The sequence below is a fragment of the Meles meles genome, chromosome 1 (assembly GCF_922984935.1).
Source record: "Meles meles chromosome 1, mMelMel3.1 paternal haplotype, whole genome shotgun sequence".
NCBI lineage: Eukaryota > Metazoa > Chordata > Mammalia > Carnivora > Mustelidae > Meles > Meles meles.
In genome coordinates, this window is record NC_060066.1 from 25,307,433 (window position 1) to 25,331,000 (window position 23,568).

The 23,568-nt window shown below is 35.5% G+C and overlaps 1 non-coding gene across 1 annotated transcript; it reads right to left on the bottom strand.

Annotated features, from left to right (window-relative positions):
* Nucleotides 1–21,934: 21,934 nt before the first annotated feature.
* On the bottom strand, nt 21,935–22,041 carry LOC123928117. Its single transcript, XR_006815616.1, has one exon. It is a non-coding gene; the product is annotated as a U6 spliceosomal RNA (small nuclear RNA).
* Between the last annotated feature and the right edge of the window lie 1,527 nt (nt 22,042–23,568).

Below are 23,568 nucleotides of genomic sequence, written 5' to 3' on the forward strand. Positions count from 1 at the left end.
AATTTCCTGTTTGCAAGTTTACAAATCAATCCGTCATAAGTACATGGATGCTAGCAGAAGACATGAAACTTAGGTCAAAGACAAAGTGTTTCATTACTCATGTCACAGAAAGAATCTTGTGTTTCATGACTATATTAGTTCTCCCCACTCTCTAAGTACCATCAGGGTTCATTTGAAGTGATTCAGAAGAATACTGCACAAAGAGTAAATTTGTATCACAACCGAGGGGACTCACACTTTCAAAATCCAAATCTGCAATGAACGGGCTGTTAGGAAACTTGCTCAAACACCTTCCCAGAGGAAGACATTACCTTGATCATTATGGTAAGCAAAAAAATATTGCCTGTGCCCTGGAAGGGAATAATATCTCTATCTTCTAAGGCTGTTTGTTACAAAAATATTTGGAAACATACCGTGGAGCAAAAGTTGATTCAAGATAAGCAAAAATTGAGAGGACCATGGAGAATTATCTACCAACATCATGATGTCACTTCAGATCTACAGAAACACATGTCAGATTGAACCCCGAGACCAGCAGACATTAAGAATTTAGATATTTCCCTAATTCTCCTTTCAGTGCATAGTTGTTAGAGTAAGTGTTTTCAGTTCCTTTCAGAAAGCCACCAATGAACTGCCAAGATGCTGGTCTCTGTCCAACCCACTCTATCCCTCATTACTGTGGTAAATGAAGTGACCTCCAAGCCTTCCCATGGAACCTGGCCATATAGTCAGTTTTGAAGGATGGATAGTTCATTCACTTTAACATACTCATTACAGACATTATCAACCTCATTATAGATGACTGCATTTATTATGATTCCAGGAGTCATCACTTTAACAGGAAGTAAATATAGTAAATATAGTTGCTATTGTTTTTAAGATTAATATAATTAATAATCTCTTATAAGACAAATCAAAAGCAGAGAAAATACTAGTTAAGAATTTTAACAATGAAAGAGTAGACACAGTACAGATATCATAAAAATTAAAAGGATGTTAAGGATATATATGAATATTATGCCAATAATTTTGAAAACATCAAACACAAAATTTTTGTAATAAATCAAAACCTAACTTATCTAAACTAGCTCAAAACAAAATACGAAATGTATATAGGTCTATGTAAATTAACATGGTTAAAAACAATTTAAAAAACTATTAAGAGAACTCTAGGCTTAGATGGCTTCACTGGTAAATTTTATTAATACTTTCAGGAAAGAAAATACACATCTTACACAAACTCTTCCAGAAAATCTATCATACTGGAGCACTTGTCAGTTCATATTATGAGGCCAATATGATCTGACATGAAAATGTGATGAAAATATGACAAAAGTAAAATCAAAGAATAATTTCTTATCACCATACATGCAAAACTCTTTAATAAAATATTAGCAAACTGTATCCTATTATACAGAAAGCATGATCAAGTGAGAGTAATCTCAATAATGAAAGACTGATTTTACATTTGAAAATCAATTTAACTTACTATATTAACAATATAAAGAAAACTATATGATCATCCATTAATGCAGAGATAATGTTTGACAATATTCTACATGCAGCTATAACAAAAACTCTCAGGAGATTAGGAATATGATCATATTTACTTAGTCAACTGAAGGAAGTCAAAAGAGAAAGAAATATATAGTATCAGCATATAAAAACTCATTAGAAGGCACAAAAATATCAAACCAAATCATATTGACTCAGACAGTTATTTTATTTGTATAAAATCCCAAAATAAGCAAAATAATTAAAAATATAAATAAGAAAGTGGTTTTCTTAGTGGATAGGCATGCAGAGGACTAGGAAGTAACTGGAATATTTGGAAATTTTCCATGGTGATGGAACTTTTCTATATATCTGATTTCAGATACTGGTAGATAGATACACACAACCTTAAAACTGGAGCACTGGGTGTTGTGCAAAAAGAATGAATACTGTTACGCTGAAAAAATAAATAAAATGGAAAAAAAAAAACTCAACAAAATAAAATAGCAAGAACACTTCACTTTATTATATATAAATCATATTCATGAATATTAGAGAAATATATTAACTTTGCTGGTAGTATTTAATTTTTATGGCTGGATTCTGAGCCAAACCAACAAGATATATACTGGAGCTTCCAAGGACACTCTCCTCAGGCCTACAAGTCTGCTCCTCCTGGCCACCATTTCAGATGCCAGTCAAAGTCCAAGTTACCACATGTGCTCTGATCTACCAGCTACAGACCGAATATTCCAATGACCCCCTCCAGGGGTTTAATTAATATAATAGGGCACCTTACAGAATTCAGAGAAACCTTTTACTTATGAGATTACTGATTTATTATAAAAGGATATAAGAAGAACTACCATGAAGTAGAGATGCATAGGACAAGTTATGGGGAAAGGGCAGGAACCTCAATGCTCTCCCTAGGAGGGCCACTCTCATCATATTTTCATGTATTCACCAACATGGAAGTTCTCCAAGACATTATTAAGTCATTGGTCATTGGAGAATGACTCAAGTTCAAGCCTGTCTCTTCCCATTCTTCAGAAGTACAGGTGTGGGATAATAAGTTCCAATCTTCTAATGACAAGGTTGGTTGTCCCAGAAACTAACCTCTATCCTTGGCTGGGGTCCAAAAAGTCACCTTGTGAACATAACAAAGGGGACTTTATAGCTCTCATTGGTTAGAGAATTCTAATGGATTTTAGGAAATTGTAATGGTTTGATGAACTATGTACTGGAAAAAGGGACAAAGACCAAATATATATTATTATAAAACAGAGACTGGTTGATGTCTTTGTTAAAATCTTCCAAATGTTTTCCATCTCATTAAGAATCAAGTATTATTTTTTATTATGCCACATAAGGCTCTTCATGATTGATTGATCCCTATCTATATCTAACAACATGCTATTTTTTGTTTTTAACACTGATTTTTTTTTCTTCCAAGTTTTTATTTAAATTCTAGTTAACATATAGTGTAATATTAGTTTCAGGTGCAGAATTTAGTGATTTGTCACTTATATACAACAACCAGTGCCCATCAGAAGTGTTCTCCTTAATACCCATCACCCATTTAACCCTTCCCCCCAACCTCCCTTCCAGCAACCCTCAGTTTGTTCTCTACAGTTAAGAGTTGGCTTGATGGTTTGCCTCACTCTTCTCCTGTATACTCATTTGTTTTGTTTCTTAAATGACGCATGAGTGAAATCACATGGCATTTGTCTTTCTCTGACTAATTTATTTCACTTAGCATAATACTATCTAGCTCCATTCATGTCATTGCAAATGGTAAGAGTCCATTCCTTTGATGCCTGAGTAATATTTCATTATATATATCCATATACCACTTCTTCTTTATCTGTTAATCAGTAGATGAACATTTGGACTCTTTCCATCATTTGGCTAGACAATGTTGCTATAAATATTGGGGTACATATATCCCTTCCAATCTGTATTTTTGTATCCTTTGAGTAAATACCCAATAGTACAATTGCTGGATCATAGGGTACTCCTACTTTTAGCTTTTTGAGGAACCTCCATACTGTCTTCCAGAGCAGCTACATGAGTTTGCATTCTCCTCAATAGTGTACGAGGGTTACCCTTTCTCTGTAACCTTGCAAACATCCATTGTTTCCTCTGTTACTAATTTTAGCCATTCTGACAGGTGTAAGGTGATACCTCTCAATGAATGGTGCTGTGAAAACTGGACAGCAATGTGCAAAAGAATGAAACTGGACCACTTTCTTACACCATGCACAAAAATAAATTCAAAATGGATTGAATACCTAAACATGAGAAAGGAAACCATCAAAATCCTAGAAGAAAACACAGGGAATAACTTCTTTGACATTAGCTATAGCAAATTCTTACTAGATACACCTATTGAGGCAAGAGAAACAAAAATAAACTACTGGGACTTCATCAAGATAAAAAGCTTCTCACAGAAAAGGAAACAATAAACAAAACTGAAAGGTAATATATAGAATGGCAGAAGATATTTGCAAATGACATATGTGGTAAAGGGTTAGTATCCAAAAATCTATAAAGAACTTAACAAACTCAACACCAAAAAAAAAAAAAAAAAAAAAATCCAGTTAAAAATGAGTAGAAGACGTGAGTAAATTGTTTTTTTCTTCAAAAAAAGACATACAGATGGCTAACAGACACATGAAAAGATGCTCAACACCACTCATCAGCAGGGAAATACAAATCAAAACTATGATGAGATGTAACAACATATTTGCCTTTTTTCCCCTGCTCTCTACTTCTGTCCAATGTTCAATTCAGTCTCAGATCATCATAACATTTCTTTTTTTTTAAGATTTATTTATTTAATTGTCAGAGAGAGAGAGTGAGAGAGAGCGCACAAGCAGGTAGAGTGGCAGGCAGAGGCAGAGAGAGTAACAGGCTCCCGCTGAGCAAGGGCCAGGCCTTGATGTGGGCTTGATCTCATGACCTGATTATGACCTGAGGATCATGACCTGAGCCAAAGGCAGCAGCTTAACCGACTGAGCCACCCAGGTGTCCCAATCATAATATTTCTTGCTTGTCATTCTCTACCACATTTCCTCTTTATGGAACACATTTCCACCCATATCCATCAGGTTAAAACCTACTGATCTTCATCATTCAGTTTAATTGTCTTATCTTGTGAAGAATCCCTTCCTCAGAGATTAGTTACTGCCTTCATTTGTGACCAGTCTGATTATAGAGATCATTATTCTGCATATACCCTTGCTACTATACTCATATTCATATGTCGAACTTTTCCCTCTGAGTCAACAAACTCTTCAGTACCAGCTATTTATTTAGTACCTACTGTGTATCAGGAAGTGCACTTTTCACTCTAGATGGATATGAAGTAGATGCTATTCCTTTTTCAGGTTTATGGGCGGAAATACTCCTCAGAGACTTAACCATTGTAAAATGGAAAGGGCAGGACTCTGACCAAAGTCTCCCAATCCCAAAGCTCTAGTTTGCTTCATTGTATAATTTTCCTAACACCAATGATAACCATAGCATATTATTCCCTTTATACAGATAATAAATCTGAGCCTTAGATGTCAAAACTTGTCTGTGTCCACAGCTAAGTTCTTTTTTTTTTTTTTTTTTTTACAATTTTGTAACTATTTTTAATGTGTGGCTTAATGGGCTACTGGATTCTTCATTTTATTTATTTTTTCAGTGTAACAGTATTCATTCTTTTTGCACAACACCCAGTGCTCCATGCAAAACGTGCCCTCCCCATTACCCACCACCTGTTCCCCCAACCTCCCACCCCTGACCCTTCAAAACCCTCAGGTTGCCCCAACCTCCCACCCCTGACCCTTCAAAACCCTCAGGTTGTTTTTCAGAGTACATAGTCTCTTATGGTTCGCCTCCCCTCCCCAATGTCCATAGCCCGCTCCCCCTCTCCCAATCCCACCTCCCCCCAGCAACCCCCAGTTTGTTTTGTGAGATTAAGAGTCATTTATGGTTTGCCTCCCTCCCAATCCCATCTTGTTTCATTTACTCTTCTCCTATCCCCCTACCCCCCCATGTTGCTTCTCCATGTCCTCATATCAGGGAGATCATATGATAGTTGTCTTTCTCCGATTGACTTATTTCACTAAGCATGATACGCTCTAGTTCCATCCATGTCGTCGCAAATGGCATGATTTCATTTCTTTTGATGGCTGCATAGTATTCCATTGTGTATATATACCACATCTTCTTTATCCATTCATCTGTTGATGGACATCTAGGTTCTTTCCATAGTCTAGCTATTGTAGACATTGCTGCTATAAACATTCGGGTACACGTGCCCCTTCGGATCCCTGCGTTTGTATCTTTAGGGTAAATACCCAGTAGTGCAATTGCTGGGTCATAGGGTAGTTCTATTTCACAGCTAAGTTCTGATCTAAAAAAAGTTCTAGGATATCACACACACTTCCTCAGAGATTTACAGGTGAATGAATAGGTAAAGACTTTTATGACCACATGGATTTATAGGGAAAGGAATAAAGAGGACACAGAAATGAAGCATAGGTATTGAGGTTTTAGGCTCAGTAAATGAGTTACAGAAACAAGTTTATGGGCTAGAGGAACTTATTAAGTTCCACATGGTATGTTTTCTTTTAATTATTTTAAGTGTGAGGTGATGATAAGGCCTTTAGGAACGATGTTTAACTGAAAACCTGGAATAATGTTGATGAGAACTCCAGATCTATTTGTGACAAATGGTTACTAGGCTAACCTAATTTATAGAAAGCTTGGTTAATTTCTCACATTCTCACCCACAGCTGTCAATCACAGTAAGTACTCTTTAACACCAGGCACTAGAAAGTGAGGCAAATTTTTATTTATTGGGTGTAGTGGGATGATTATGAGAGAGCAGTGGCACTATTGATTCATTAATTTAATAAGTACTTATTGATCATCTGTGATGTGCACGATGCTGTGAAGGCAAGTGTTCTGCATTAAAAAGTGAAGTTGGCTTATACTTTAGAGACAGAGGCATGCAATCAACAAGTATTCAGGGAAATAAATTTATAAATAACGTGTAGTGTTGTGAAGGAAATAAACACAAAACTATGATGTTTAAAAAACTAATAATGCCTGTGCATTATTGATAAGTAAGAGCAAGTCTCTTGATCAGGTAGTCAAAAAATTCCTCTCTGAAGACATGGCATGTATTTAGAAGGCTAGTTTTAAGAAAATGAAAGAAATCAAGGAAGTGCACCTCAGAAGACGAAACATGTACCAAAACCTGAGCTGGGAGAGCTTGACATGTTCCATAAATAAGTGAAAAACAGAATGAGGGAATGCTATTTTAAGCCAAATGTGGGTTACAGATTATGTTATTTTTATAGATAAGTCCTTAAGAAACCACTATCCCAGTTATTTTTCTTGCGTTGTTCGAGTAGTAAAGAGAGAGATGGATTATTGAGTTGGGTCTCAAACCATTATTATGCTAAGTAACATTGCCAACTGTTGATCCACCTTGTAAAAAATACTCCAAAAGATGCCAACCCTGCTGTTGTCTAAATATCAACCATCTAAACAAGGCTAGTTGATTGGATTCTCTCACATAAAGCTGTTGTATCAAAACTGTGCATGCAGAAGTTTTTTTTCACTCAACTTTTGTGTGGCTTCATGTTTATAAAACCGGCCAATGGGGTAAGACAGAAGTGAGATCATGTTCAAGGTATGCCTACTAATGCTGTGTTATCACATTCCAGTTTCTTTATTGCTCAGTGTTTCCATTTCCTCATAATGCAAAAAATGAATGATAGGTATTAAGGAGGGCATGGATTGCATGAAGCACTGGGTGTTACATGCAAACAATGAATCATGGAACACTACATCAAAAAATAATGATGTGCTGTATAGTGAATAACATAACAATAAAAAAAGAAAATGAATGATAATGAAATCAGCCTCACAAGATTTGTGTAAAGGTTAAACAACTGAAGCAAAGGCCTTAACAAAATACCTGTGTGTAGTAGGCTTTAGCAAAAGTTAACTATTATCTAGATAAAGAAAAATTGCTCTGCTTACAAACAAAACTTTTCTACAGCCATATCATGTTGACTTATACAGAATTATCTCTATTCCTTTTCATTAAAGCAAAATGTTAGTTACATCTGGTTTTTAAACATTAAGCTAAACTGTATTTCACTTTTATAAAAATGAAAATGGGAAATATAAATATTATACTGTCAAGAGTAATCCCCAAATTCCAGGTTAATATTTGCTTTCCTTTTGTGTTTCAACAATAATTATATATAAAAACAAACATAATTTGAATTCCTATTTTATTATATATCTACGTGAGCTTTAGTGGAATAAAAAACTTTTAAGAAATTATCTACTTATGAACAAAAAGAAATTGTAGCTAATAACAGTTTAATATATGTGAGAGTGTGGGGTGTGTGTATATGTGGAGGGGTGTAGGTGATGGGGGGTGTTGGGTGTGTATTGGAGTTTGGATGTGCTGGTGGTGCAAGTTTGAAGTGGTGTTTTTGTGGGGTGTGTGTATATGTGGAGGGGTGTAGGTGATGGGGGGTGTTGGGTGTGTATTGGAGTTTGGATGTGCTGGTGGTACAAGTTTGAAGTGGTGTTTTTGTGGGGTGTGTATGTTAGGATGCATGTGTGTTGGGCTGGGTAAAGGATAAGAGAAGATGAAGGACAGATGTTTAATTCTTTTACTGATTGAAAGATTATTGAGAAGAAAAAGCAAAAGGTAGACATCAATACAGTTTTTTGGAGATACAGAATTTTAGAAGATGATTATCTCAGATCTAGTCTTAATACCATGTATTTAATGTTTGTATAAATTGCCATTAATAGCAATAGCATATTTAAATATTCAAGGTTGTAGAGGATGCTAAACTCCAGTGGTAAATAATAAACATGGGAAAACCAGAAGAAATTATCACAGTCACATCCACTTAAATATCTAACAAGTACCTCAATATGCACAAAATAAATATTTTGTTTAAATCTACCTTCAATGTGTTTCTGTCACAATCTACAATATGTCTCAGTGAATAAGAAATCTATTATTTCAGTTTCTTGGGCCCAAATTTTTCAGTCATTTCCATTCGTCTCTTTTCTATTTCTCATCCAATCCATCAGCAAGTCCCATCAAATCTACCTTGAAAATAAATCCAGAATTCAGCTACTTCTCATGATCACCACAACAACTCCTCTGTTTAAGACATGTCAGACCATATTTAGGTTAGTACAATAGCTTCCAAACTGGTGTTCTTGCTTCTCACCTTGCACCAATGGTCTGTTTCCTATCCAGGAACCAGAAAGATCAGATACATTGCTTTTATGTTAACAATAATCAAGTAGTTTCCGGTCTTACACACATTAAGCCAAAGTTTTTAAATGATCTACAAGACAATCAGCTATGTCATCTTTTGCCACTTTCTCCTCCTTAACCCTGCTACTTGCAGCACAATGTTCTCTCCTTATCTTTATCATTAAGACCATTTCTGCTTTAGGGGCTCTCAGCTGCTACTCCCCTGACCTCAATATTTTCTCCCAAATGTCTACAGTGGTTGCCGTCACTTCATTCAGGTATCTACTAAAATGTCACTTTCATGAAGAGTCCTCTCCTGATAACTCTATATAAAATAGCTAGCCTTTATACCACTGGTGATCCAACCAACTTTGTCCTACTTTCCCTAAAATTCCTATTACGACCTGATATGTACTAATTTATGTCTACAACTTTTTTTCTGTCCCTACTAGATAGTATACAATCAGGCAGTTTTGTTGGAGAGAGGACTTTGTTTATCTGTAATCCCAGCAGCTCAAGAACCAAATATGGTATTTCATAGGTACTCTGTAGTTTTTTTAATTAAAAAAAGCAATGTGAATGATTCACATAAAAATGGTGGCTATATGGACAAACACAAGTAAACTTAAGGAAAAATAAGGTATAAGTGAAGCATTCTAAATATAATCTGACACTTAGGAAAGATATGGAAGGTATTTAAATTATTCCTTAAAAATAACTGTACTTAATATTTTGTTTACAAAATAAAATTTAACATCAAAAAAGAACAGAAATAATATGAACCTTTTTCTGACCATGGATAAAACTATGTTATTTCCTTATAGGGAAACAGTTTACAATACTGAACTATGTGCTTCAATCTTCCTAAAAGATAGAAATGACCTATAACAAGTTAAGAGAAAGGAATAGTCACAGTGGTTTTCAAAGTAAAATGAGTGGAAAATCTGCATTATCAGGTTCTAGACTGGGATTTTGGAAGATGGCAGAGGAGTAGCAGACTGAAATATCATTAGGTCCTGGGAGTTCAGCTGGATACTTATCAAACCATTCTGAATATGGAAAACATACGAGACAGAAGAGAAGAAGAGAAGCAATTCTAGGAAAGAAAATCGACCACTTTCTGGAAGGTAAGACATGTGGAGAAGTGAATCTGAAGGGAGGGGAAAATAGACCTGGGGGGTGGGTGACTTCCAGCAAGTGGTAGAGCAGCGGAGCACAAAATCAGAACTTTTAGAAGTCTGTTCCACCAAGGGACATCTCTCCAGAGGCTAAGTGGGGGTGTAGCCCTTAGAGGGACAGTGTGGTCTCGGGACGTGCAGTGCCACAGAAAGACCGAGGGTGTCTGAGTGTGGCAGAGTTGCCAGGTATCACAGCAGGGAAGCTGGGTAGAGAGATGGAATGAAGGAGTGGGCTCTCAGCTCAGGGTTACCTTAAACCATGATCTAAGGGACAGTCTGGCCACTGCTCTTTGAGCAGAGACCCCACAAGTGGCAGATCTGGAAGGAATCCCTCTTTCTTCCACTGGGAGGAGCAGTGTGGGAGTGTGAAGCAGGAATCTGCTGGGTTTGGAGACTCCAAAGAGGGCCATGCACCAGAGATAGAAATGCTCAGTCACAGGTCGGGTGAGCACAGAGTGTGGACAGAGACTAGGGAGATGGGAGGGACTGACTGCTTTTCTCTGAGGGTATATTGAGGAGTGGGGCCCCGAGTTCTCAGCTCCTCCAGGCCAGAGATTGGGAGTCTGCCATTTTCAATCCCATCCTCCAAAGATCTATGCAAAGCATTCAGGGAATAAAAGCTATCAAGAATGAACCCGAGCAAATTATTTAGCCTGGAACCTGGAAAGGGGGGGGGGGTGCAATTCCACCTTGGGCAAAGACATTTGAGAATTACCGCAACAGGGCCCTCCCCCAGAAGATCAGCAAGAACATCCAGCCAAGACCAAGTTCACCACCAGAACTATGGAACTCCAGAGCTAGGAAAAGCAAGGCATAGAATTCATAGTTTTTTTCCATGATCATTTATTCTTGCAAAGTTAGTTTTTTTAATTTTATTTTTTTCTTATTCTATTTTTTTGAACTTCTCCTCTTTTTTCTTTAAAGTTTAACTATTTTATATTAACAATACTTTAAAAAAACTTTTTAAATTTTCATTGTTATCATCACATTTTATCCATTCATTGTATTTAACCTTATTTTTTGTATACACATAGGTTTTTTTCTTTAAAATTTTGGGATATAATTTCTTCTGATAGATCAAAATATACCCTAAATCTATCACATGGCTTTGTTCTAGTCTCCAGCCTGATCACATTCTCTCCTTTTTTTTTTCTTTTTCCAACCAACTTATCTTATAAATTCCTTATTTAGAATCTTTTTTAATTTTCATGTTTATGGTAATATTCCATCCCTTCATCATGTTTGCCCTTATTTTTGTATATAAATAAGTTCTTCTCTCTTTAATATTTTGGGAGGTAATTTCTTCTAAGAGACAAGAATAAACTCAAAATAGAGTTGGTGGCTCTGTTCTATTCACCAGTCTAAAAAATATATGTAGAGATATAGATATAGATGTAGAAAATTTTATTTATTTATTTTGCCCCTTTCTTCTCCCCCTGGTTTTGAGTCTCTACTGATTTGGTTAGCATATAATTTTCTGGGGTCTTTGCCGCCCTTTCAGTATTTTATTCTTTCATTCATATATTCTTATTTGGAAATAAAATGACAAAGTGAAAAAACTCACCACAAAAAAAAGAACAAGAGGCAGCACCGAAGGCTAGGGACCTAATTAATATGGACATTGGTAATATGTCAGAACTAGAGTGCAGAATGATGCTTATCAAGGCACTAGCTGGGCTTGAAAAAGGCATGGAAGATATTAGAGAATCCTTTTCTGGAGAAATAAAATCCTTTTCTGGAGAAATAAAAGAACTAAAATCTAACCAAGTTGAAATGTAAAAAAAGCTATTAATGAGGTGCAATAAAAAATGGGGGCTCTTATCCATAGGAAAATGAGGCAGAAGAGAGAATTAGTGATATAGAAAACCAAGGAAAGAAGAGAAAAAAGCTGGGCAAAAGAGAAACAAACAACTACTGGACCATGCCAGGAGAAATTGAGAGATAAGTGATATCATAAGATGAAACAATATTAGAATATTTGGGATCCCAGAAGAAGAAAGAGAGAGGGGGGCAAAAGGTATATTGAAACAAATTATAGTAGACAATTTCCCTAAAATGGCAAAAGGGAACAAGCATCAAAATCCAGAAGGCACAGAGAACTGCCCTCAAAATCAATAAAAATAGGTCCACAAACCATTGTCTGATAGTAAAAGTCACAAGTAATAGTGATGAAGAGAAAATCTCGAAAGAAGCTCAGGACAAGAAGTCTGTAACATGCAATGGTAGAAATATTAAATTGGCAGCAGACTTATCCACAGAGACCTGGCAGGCCAGAAAGAACTGGCATGATACATTCAGAGCACTAAACGAGAAAAATATGCAGCCAAGAATACTGTAACCAGCAGGCTGTCATTGAAAATAGAAGGAGAGATTAAAAAGCTTCCAGGACAAACAAAAATTAAAAGACTTTGCAAACACCAAACTAGCATTACAGGAAATATTGAAAAGGGTCCTCTAAGCAAACAGAGAGCCAGAAATAGTAGACCAGAAAGGAACAGAGACAATATACAGTAATGTTCATCTTAGAGGCAATACAATGGCACTAAATTCACATCTCTCAATAGTTACCTTGAACGTAAATGGACTATATGCCCTAATCAAAAGACACAGGGTATCAGAATGGGTAAAAACAAAACAAAACAAAACAACAGCAAACAAACAAACAAACAAAAAAAAAAATATAAGATCCACTGATATGCTGTCTATAAGAAAGTCATTTTAGACCCAAAGACACCTCCAGATTTAAAATGAGGGTCGGAAAACAATTTACCATGCAAATGGACATCAAAAGAAAGCTGGGGTGCAATCCTTATATCAGATAAATTAGATTTTAAGCCAAATACTATAGTAAGAGATAAGTAAGTACACTATATTATACTTAAAGGGTCTGTCAGACAAGATCTAACACTTTTAAATGTCTATGCTCATAACATGGAAGCAGCCAATTATATAAACCAATAAATAACAAAGTCAAAAAAACACATAGACAATAATATAATAATAGTAGGTGACTTTAACACCCCCTCACTGAAATAGACAGATCCAAGCAAAAGATCAACAAGGAAATAAAGGCTTTAAATGACACACTGGACCAGATGGGCATCACAGATATATTCAGAACATTCCATCCCAGAGCAACAGAGTACACATTCTTCTCTAGTGCACATGGAACATGCTCTAGAATAGATCCCATCCTGGGTCACAAATCAGGTCTCAACCAGTACCAAAAACTGGGATCAACCCTGCATATTTTCAGACCCCAATGCTTTGAAGCTAGAACTCAATCACAAGAGGAAAGTTAGAAAGAACTCAAATACATGGAGGCTAAAGAGCATCCCACTAAAGAATGAATGGGTCAACCAGAAAATTAAAGAAGAATGGAAAAAATTCATGGAAACAAATGAAAAAGAAAACACAACTGTTCCAAATCTTTGGGACACAGCAAAGGCAGTCCTGAGAGGAAAGTATACAGTGATACAGACTTTCTCAAGAAACAGGAAAGGTCTGTCTCAAATACACAACATAACCCTACACCTAAAGGAGCTGGAGAAAGAACAGCAAAGAAAGCCTAAACCCAGCAGGAGAAGAGAAATAATAAAGATCAGAGCAGAAATCAATGAATTAGAAACCAAAACAACAGAAGAACAGATCAATGAAACTAGGAGCTGGTTCTTTGAAAGAATTAATAAGGTTGATAAACCCCTGGCCAGACTTATCAAAAAGAAAAGAGAAAGGACCCAAATTAATAAAATCATGAATGAAAGAGGAGAGATCACAACTAACACCAAAGAAATACAAAGAAGTATAAGAACGTATTATGAGCAACTATATGCCAGCAAATTTAACAACCTTAAAGAAATGGATGCACTCCTAGAGACAGAAAAACTACCAAAACGGAACCAGGAAGAAAGAGAAAACCTGAACAGACCCATAACCTGTAAGGAGATTGAAGCAGTCATCAAAATCTCCCAATAAACAAGACCCCAGGGCCAGATGGCTACCCAGGGGAATTCTACAAACATTTAAAAAAGAATTAATACCTATTCTCCTGAAACTGTCCCAAAATATAGAAATGGAAGGAAACTGCCAAACTCATTTTATGAGGCCAGCATTACCTTGATCCCAAAACCAGACAAAGACCCCATCAAAAAAAAAATTACAGACTAATATCCTTGATGAACACGGATGAAAAATTCTCACCAAAATACTAGCCAATAGGATCCAACAGTACATTAAAAGGATTATTTGCCGTGACAAAGTGGGATTTATTCCTGGGCTGCAAGTTTGGTTCAACATCTGCAAATCAATTAATGTGATACAATACATTAATAAAAGAAAGAACAAGAACCATATGATACTCTCAATAGATGCTGAAAAAGCATTTGACAAAGTACAGCATCCTTTCGTGATCAAAAGTCTTCAAAGTGTAGGCATAGAGGGTACATTCCTCAATACCATCAAAGCCATCTATGAAAAATCACCCAGCAAATATCATTCTCAATGGGGAAAAACCTGAGAGCTTTTCCCCTAAGGTCAGGAACACGGCAGGGATGTCCATTATCACCACTGCTATTCAACATAGTACTAGAAGTCCTAGGTGGAGCAATCAGATAACAAAAAGAAATAAAAAGCATCTGAATCAGCAAAGAAGAAGTCAAACTCTCACTCTTTGCAGATGGTATGATACTTTATGTGGGAAACCCAAAAGACTCCATTCTAAAACTGCTAGAACTCATATGGGAATTCAGTAAAGTGTTAGAATATAAAATCAATGATCAGAAATCAGTTGCATTTCTATACAGCAACTGAAAAACAGAAGAAAGAGAAATTAAGGAGTCAATCCCATTTACAATTGCACCCAAAACTATAAGATACCTAGGAATAAACCTAAACAAAGGGCCAAAGAATCTGTACTTAGAAAACTATAAAGTGTTCATGAAGAAACTGAAGAAGACACAAAGAAATGGAAAAATGTTCCATGCTCAATGATTGGAAGAACAAACATTACAAAAATGTCTATGCTACCTAAAGTGATCTAAACATTTAATGGAATCTCTCAAAATGCCATCTTTTTTTTTTTTTCAAAGAAATGGAACCAATAATCCTAAAATCTATGTGGAACCAGAAAAGATCCTGAATAGCCAGAGGAATATTGAAAAAGAAAGCCAAAGGTGGTGGCATCACAATTCCAGACTTCAAGCTCTATTACAAAGCTGTCATCATCAAGACAGCATGGTACTGGCACAAAAACAGACACATGGATCAGTGAAACAGAATAGAGAGCCCAGAAATGGACACTTAACTCTATGGTCAACTAATTGTCAACAAAGCAGGAAAGAACACCCAATGGAAAAAAGACAGTCTTTTCAATAAATGGTGTTGGGAAAATTGGACAGCCACATGAAGAAACATGAAACTGGACCATTTCCTTACACCACGCACAAAAATAGACTCAAAATGGATGAAAGAACTCAATGTGAGATAGGAATCCATCAAAATCCTTGAGGAAAATACAGACAGCAAACTTGAACGTCAGCCGCAACAACGTCTTCCAAGAAACATCGCCAAAGGCAAGGGAAGCAAGGGCAAAAATGAACTATTGGGACTTTATCAAGATCAAAAGCTTTTGCGCAGCAAAGGAAACAGTCAACAAAACCAAAAGACAACTGACAGAATGAGAGAAGATATTTTCAAATGACATATCAGATAAAGGACTAGTATCCAAAGTCTATAAAGAACTTACCAAATTCAACATCCAAAGAAAAATAATCCAATCAAGAAATCAGCAGAAGACATGAACAGACATTTCTGCAAAGACATCCAGATGGCCAACAGACACATGAAAAAGTGTTCAATGTCACATGGCATCAGGGAAATACAAATCAAAACCACAATGAGATACCACCTCATAAATCAGTCAGAATGGCTAAAATTAACTACTCAGGAAGCGACAGATGTTTCAGAGGATGCAGAGAAAGGGGAACACTCCTATACTGTTAGTTGGAATGCAAGCTGGTGCAGCCACTCAATAAAAGAGCATGGAGGTTCCTCAAAAGGTTAAGGTATTTACCTTAAAGATACAAATTTAGTGATCTGAAGGGGCATGTGCACCGGAATGTTTATAGCAGCAGTGTCCACAATAGCTAAACTACAGAAAGAACCTAGATGTCCATCAACAGATGAATGGATAAAGAAGATGTGGTATATATATACTATGGAATACTATGCATCCATCCAAAGAAATGAAATCTTGCCATTTGCAAAGAAGCGGATGGAACTGAGGGTATTATGCTGAGTGAAATAAGTCAATCAGAGAAAGATATTTATCATATGATATCTCTGATATGAGGAATTTGAGAGGCAGCGCAGGGGGTTATGGGGGCTAAGGAAGGAAAAAATGAAACAAGATGGGATCAGGAGGGAGACAAACCATAAGAAACACTTAATCTCACAAAACAAACTGAAGGTTGCTGGGAGGTGGGGCAATAGGGAAAGGGTGGTTGGATTATGGACGTTGGGGAGGGTATGTGCTATGGTGAGTGCTAAGAAATGTGTAAGCCAAATGATTCACAGACCTGGACCCCTGGGGTAAATCATACATTATATGTTAATAAAAATAATTTTTTTAAAAAAAAGTTTCCAGATTGACAATCAAAAGTCTAAATTTCAGCCCTAATCCAGACCTATTGAGGTGAATCTCTGAGAATGAAGTCCATGAATATTCACTTTTAAAAATAACCTCCCAAGGGCACCTGAGTGGCTCAGTCGGATGAGGGATGGACTCTTGATTTCAGCTCAGGTCATGATCCCAGGGTCAGAAGATCAAGTCCCACCTCAGGCTCTGCACTCAGCATGCAGTCTGCTTATCCCTCTCCTTCTGCTCCTCCCCACTGTTCTGTCTCTGTCATCTCTCTCTCTCTCTCTCTCAAATAAATCATCTTGAAAAAAAAAATCTCCCAGATGTTATTTATGCACCTAATACATGAGACATCTGTATTATATAAACATCTGTCAGTGGACTTGTGTTGAAAAAAGTCTACTTGATTATATGAACCATGTGTCTGAGCCAAGTCATGTATTGCAAGGTGTCAGATGTAAATGAAGAGAAAAGGCTACGTTGTTTTTAAACCTTTTGGTAACACTTACTAAATTTGGTACTGTGAACAATATTAAATTTCCTTCTGATTTAGTAAAAGTACATTTTTTATATTTAGGTTTGTACTATTCTCTTCCTCTTGAGAACATTAAAGCCACCAAGAGAAATTGTGGTTGCCTATGATGATGGGTATTTTCATCTAATTTGACAAGAAAGAGGGATTTGGGGGAAACTTTATAAAATTGCTCTTGAAATGTGTTTCATTTATTTGTGATAAATATATCATCTGTAAAACTAGATTATAAATCAGTTTACCTTGCTTCATCTAGCCATGTATAGCTAAAAAGAAAGCCATGCTATATAATGCTTTATTGGGTAGAAATTCTGGGTAAATAAGCATTTCCTGATGTTAATTTTAAATAAAATTTCTCTCTAAATTACATGCATACATGATCTTCCCTTAGTGAAACTGACAAATCAAATAAACAGAACAAATACTTTTTTTTAAATGGGGAAAAACCAAACACTATTTTCTCTATACCTGCTTGATACACAGAACAACATAGGTATGATTTGCGAAATGAGTAAAATAAGCAAAAATGAAAAGTACCATTATGGTATAACTTTTTTAAATTAAAAAATGACTAACACTCGGGGCTCCTGGGTGACTCAGTGGGGTAAAGCCTCTGCCTTCAGCTCGGGTCATAATTCCAGGATCCTGGGATTGAGCCCAACACCAGGCTTTCTGCTCAGCAGGGAGCCTGCTTCTTCCTCTCTGCCTACTTGTGATTTCTTTCAAATAAATAAATAAAATATCTGAAAAAAATGACTAGCACTAATTAATATAATTTGATGAAAATATAAAAAGAAGCATGTAATAAAATAATGGTTATTTGGGTGTTGAGGAGAGGTAGGCAAATGATAAAAATGTAGCATCTAAGTATAGAGAAGCTACTACAAATTAACAGTTTTTACATTGGGAAACAAATTCATAAGGTCTCACTAAAAATGTCTTGTCAAAATTTATCTCTGATGAGATTAAATAGTAGTTGATTGATACAATTCATTTGTGCCTTTAATGAAAAACTGATACTGGAATGTATGAATTAGCACTTTCAAAATTATTACATAGGAACTAATTTTAGGATTTTTTAAAAATTTTAGGATGTTAAGAGAGATTACCTTAGAAATGGTAGAATATTTCTCTTAGAAAGTGAAAACCAATCACTGCCAAATATTTTATTGCCTATAAAACATATTAAAAAGAACAATGGAAGAATGACAGCAAGAAACTCTCAAACAAGACCCATCACCTGTATTTGATGATATTTGGGAATTATTTGCTTTTTATCAAGAGCTATTTATTTGCTTTATGTTTATTCTGGAAGATTCCAAGCTATACATTTCTTTAAAATGACTCTTAATCAATAAATTAAAGATAAGATATAAGGAAATAATTTCTTTAAAAAAGTTCATGTTTTTCCCTTTTCAGTTCCATTTTGACACCTTAACTTATTAATTAACTTATTAATTTGAGCCACTATATATTTTAAGTATAGTGATCATGATGTAAGAAAATTTAGAGTTTTATAAATAACCTTCTCATAATATGCTTCCACAGCCAAGGAAGAGGCAAGATTCAACCAAAAGGGATTTACTCACATCAAAAGAGGACAAATATTCTAACTTAAAATATTTGAAGGTAAAGGAAACTCAATACAAACAAAAGCATGCTTATGGATGGATAGGAGTATGTCCTTTTAAAAAGAAAAGATATCTCTTTCTTCCGTGATATGGGGAAAAAATTCCACAGTACCTTTAGCTGTTTTCTGCTGGTAGGAATTTTCCTTCAGACCTCATTTTCAATGTAGGTTACTTGTATGATATAAAAATTTTCTTAACGCATGGACCAATTTGTCTGAAATCTTCTCTAATGTCTCTTAATTATTTTCTCCTATATTATACTTGCTGAGTGAGATGAAATAGATAACTAAAAATAAGCATGTTTATGACAATATTTTATTGACTTATTTAAATACATGTAAAAAGCTCACATGTATTAAGTCCTTAATTTTCACCAGAAACTATTGTGAACAACGTGTACGTATTAACATTTTTAAATGGTAATTTCCTCTGAGCTAGCAATTGTTGCCTCCATGCAAAGAAGAGGAAAACAAGTCACAGATAAGTAAATTTTACAAGGTCACATAGCTAGTAAGAAGTGGATCTGAGATCTGTAGTTTTATTTAATTGTAGATCTGATGCTCTTTTTTTCTTTCTTTTTAAGATTTTATTTATTTATTTATTTGACAGAGAGAGAGAGAGAGATACAGTGAGACAGGGAACACAAGCAGTGGGAGTTGGAGAGGGAAGCAGAGAGCGTCCCACCAAGCAGGAAGCCCAATGTGGGCTCGATCCCAGGACCACAGCATGACCTGAGCCAAAAGCAGACACTTAGGGCACCTGAAGTCCCCCTCTCTCTCTGCCTGCCTCTCTGCCTACTTGTGATCTCTTTCTCTCTCTCTCTGTCAAATAAATAAATAAAATCTTAAAAAAAAAAAAAAAAAGCAGATACTTAATGACTGAGTCATCCAGGCACCCTAGACCTGATGCTCTTAACCATTATGCCTTAATATATCAAGGTATGTTAAACTATTATCACCTGAATAATTAAATATCTACAAATGTTATCACAACTAAATACACGATTCAGGGAAAAAAATGTTCCAATGTTCAATACACTACTAAGTAGTCAAAATATAATCGATATAATATCTGTTTTTATATGCATATATCTATTAAATAAGGACATATTTAAAATAATTACATTTTATAATCATAAAAAACCTTCATCTTTAAATGCCTAAGTGTTGCAAGCACAGAATCAATAATGTGCTTTATTTATTTTCGCCCTATGATAAACTCGGTTATTATGCTCCTTTGTGAACAACTGAAAAGGATATGGAATTTTAAAATGATTATGTTTACATATTGTGGGTTAAGTCAACATCAGTGAAGAAACTGGGTCTCTAATAATATAACTACATTAAAAATGTTGGGGAGAAAAGAAAACTGAGTCATTTGATTTTGAGTTGTATCTAGTGCCGTGTCAGAATAGAAATGACATTAGTATTTTTATTCAGTCACACATGTATGCAGTCACTCCAAAAGCCTATGTTTTTGAGCCTATGAAACACAGTAAGAACAAAAACAAAAGCAAGATGAATAGGAAGATGTGTAGGGGAAAAAAATCACAGTGCTCCAACCTCAGAATTTTCAGAATCCAGAAAACTCAATCTTAGCCTGTGTATATGCTGCTTGCATACATTCAGTTTGAAAGAAAAATCACGAGATTTTAGGTGCTGGATCAGAAGTCAGCAAGCGATAGTCCAAATGCCCAATGTGACCTTCTACCTGTTTTTGTTTTGCATGGTGAACTGAGAAGATTTTATACTCCCAATATTGTAAAAATCAAAAGTATCCTATTGTGTAACACATGAAAATGATAGGAAATCAAGATTTAGTGACTGTATATAAGATTTTGGCATATTCCTTCCTTTATGTATTTTCTCTGGCTGTTTTTGCACTACAGGGACAAATTTCAGATGTTATAAAAGATGGTATGAATTGCAAAGCCTAAAATATTTGCTATCTTTATAGAAAGGTTTGTTGTCCTTCACATATATTATCCATATAGGAAATGTTTACTGGGAAATTATCCTGCTATGTGAATGGAGCTACTCATATTAAAATAATCTTTTTCTGAATAACTCTGTTAATTCTTCATTAGAAATTCAGATGCTGCCCATATTAATTTTTAATGTGTTTTTATTTCTTAAATATTTTAATTATTTGAGAGAGCAAGAGAGAGAACATGAGTGGGGGGAAGGGCAGAGAGTGAGAGAAAAGCAGACTCCCTGCTGAGCAGGGAATCTGATATGGGGCTCAATCCCAAAACCCCAGGATGATAACCTGAGCTGAAAGCAGATGCTTGTCCAATTGAGCTACCCAGGCACCCTTGGATCCTGTCCATTTTAAACAGTGACAGTGACTAATTATTACAATCTTTATTTAAGTACAAATAACATGTTTCTGTTGCCAACTATACAGTATTTTGCAGCATATATGCAATATTACACTATGTAGTCATGGTGTTAGTTTAAAAAAATCTAAAATGTAGTTCTTATCCACAAATACCTGAACATTTAAATATAAAGAAATGATTTATTATTTATTTGTCAAATCTTGGGCTGTGTCTTTGGATATAGTTTTTTACAAAAATCTCTAACATTAGGACACATTAAGGTTAGGAGTAAGGCTAATCCTGGGGGATTTAACTATGCCTCACATTTTTCAAGAGCAATTTTCAACCCTGATTACATTTTGGGACTCTCTTGGCTTGTTTTCTTAGAGAAGTTTAATTCTCTTTCAGTTCACAATATTAAAAATTAAATTCATACTGATGACCTAGATTTTTTAAAAAACAGAACAAATCAATGCTTATCCCAGGTAAACTGTTCTACCATATAAATGAGAACTCTGGATTCTATACTATTGGAACAAAACTGTCCCTCCAGACTTAATGTCCCATCAGAAAGTTTTCTGGATTGACTATATGAAAACTTCACTAGGTCTGAAGTTAAGAAAGAATGGTATAATCTCTTTATACATTACTTGTGAATAAACTTTTCATTGACTTTTATTGTCTGATGCAATTTGGCTAAGTATAGTAATAATAAATTATCTATTCAATTGTTAAAGAGTTCTAGGGTAGCCTTAATCATCTTCTCTGTATTTTTTCTTTTTTTTTTTCTGTAAGGTTTTCTTCTATTTAAAAGATCATTCACAAAATACTATATCCACAGATTAAAAAATAGGGAATGTTTCAGAAATCTGTGTATCATCCTTGTATAGAGGTCATGCTAATCTTCTCTGTATCATTCCAATTTTAGCAAATGTGTTGCCAATGTAAGCACTATATTTTTACTTCTAGTTACTTCATTTATACTCACAGTGTCTCTTTATCACTTATATATACACCTTAGCTATCCAAAATCTACTTTGGCAGCTCTAAATTGCTCTTAAGCACCAAACATGTGTCTTCCTGGGTCCATTGAATATGTTGCCACATGTTTCATGAAAAACTTAATCTCATAATGTTCAAATCTGAATTCAGCTACCTTTCTTTTTCTTTTCCAAATTTACTTCATGTTGAGTATTCTTAATTTCAGTGAATGGTGTCGGTACCCTCTCACTTTCTGAAGCCGAAATTATCAGCATCATTCTAGACACTTTCCTTACACTTATTCCTCATCGCCATGCCTTCCCCCTTCCCATGCACTGAAAAAAGAGATTATTATTTACCAATTCTAACTCCTAAGTATCTCCAGTCTAAGTACTGAGTACTAAGTACTCCTCCTCTTCATTTCCACAGTCACAACCTCGGTTTGATTTATCATCTCTTAGGCTCATGATGTTTGTATTAGTCTCCTTACTAGATCCCTTGCCTAAATTCATTTTCAAACTATCCATCTTCCATAATGCTTACAGAAATGACTTAACAAGTCTGCTTTATTTTTTTAAACAAGTTTGCTTTAAATAATTCAGTACACATTGCCTAAATTTAGTCCAAATATTGTATTACAGCATAAGAAACTCTGAATCTTCATCCTATCTCCTCTAAAGTGCATGTCTTTTCCCTTAATTTTATCGTATAATTCAATCTTGCTGAACTAGGGTCATTTCCCAGCACATGTTAGTCTCTTCCTTGTATTTCTGGGCCTTTTGATAAAATGCTATATCTGGTTTGTTCTCTCAACTTTCTACCTGACTAATTCCTGCTGGATTTTTAAAACCCAGCTTAATTGTAACATCATCTTAAAAGTTTTTCTAGTGTTGTCAGTGAAAATGACAGAGTAAAGAAATCCAAAAGTTCATCCTTCCATAAAGGCAATGGAATCTTAGAAAAACTGTCAGAATCAACCTTTTCAGAATTCTAGAAACAAACCAAAAACTTACAGCAATGAGGGTAAGATTTAAGTAAGAAAAGTCATCTGAATCTTAGTAAGAACAGAGGGTTTTGTGGTGTAACTTATGCTGCTCTTTTCTTTCTTTTTTTTTTTTTTTGGATGGGGGAGGGGCAGAAGGAGGAAGAGAGAATCCCATGCAAGCTCCATGCCCAGTGTGAGCCTCATGGAAGGCTTGATTTCACAACCCTGAGAACATGACCTGGTCTGAAATCAAGACTCGGATGCCTAACCAACTGAGCCACCCAGGCACCTCAGATTTACATTGTTCTCATTTCACATTCCCAGATCCACAACCCTTGTACAGGTACCAGTACCAGAGGGAACAGAAAAGACCTCATTCACAAAGAATTGTGATCATTTGTTTTGACCTGTCTAATGACTTTCTAGAATACCAGCTGAGGGGTTGCCTTTATCTTGTTTAACTTGGAACTGTGGCAGCTTTGGGGGGCATTTGTCAAAGACATTTATAGAAAG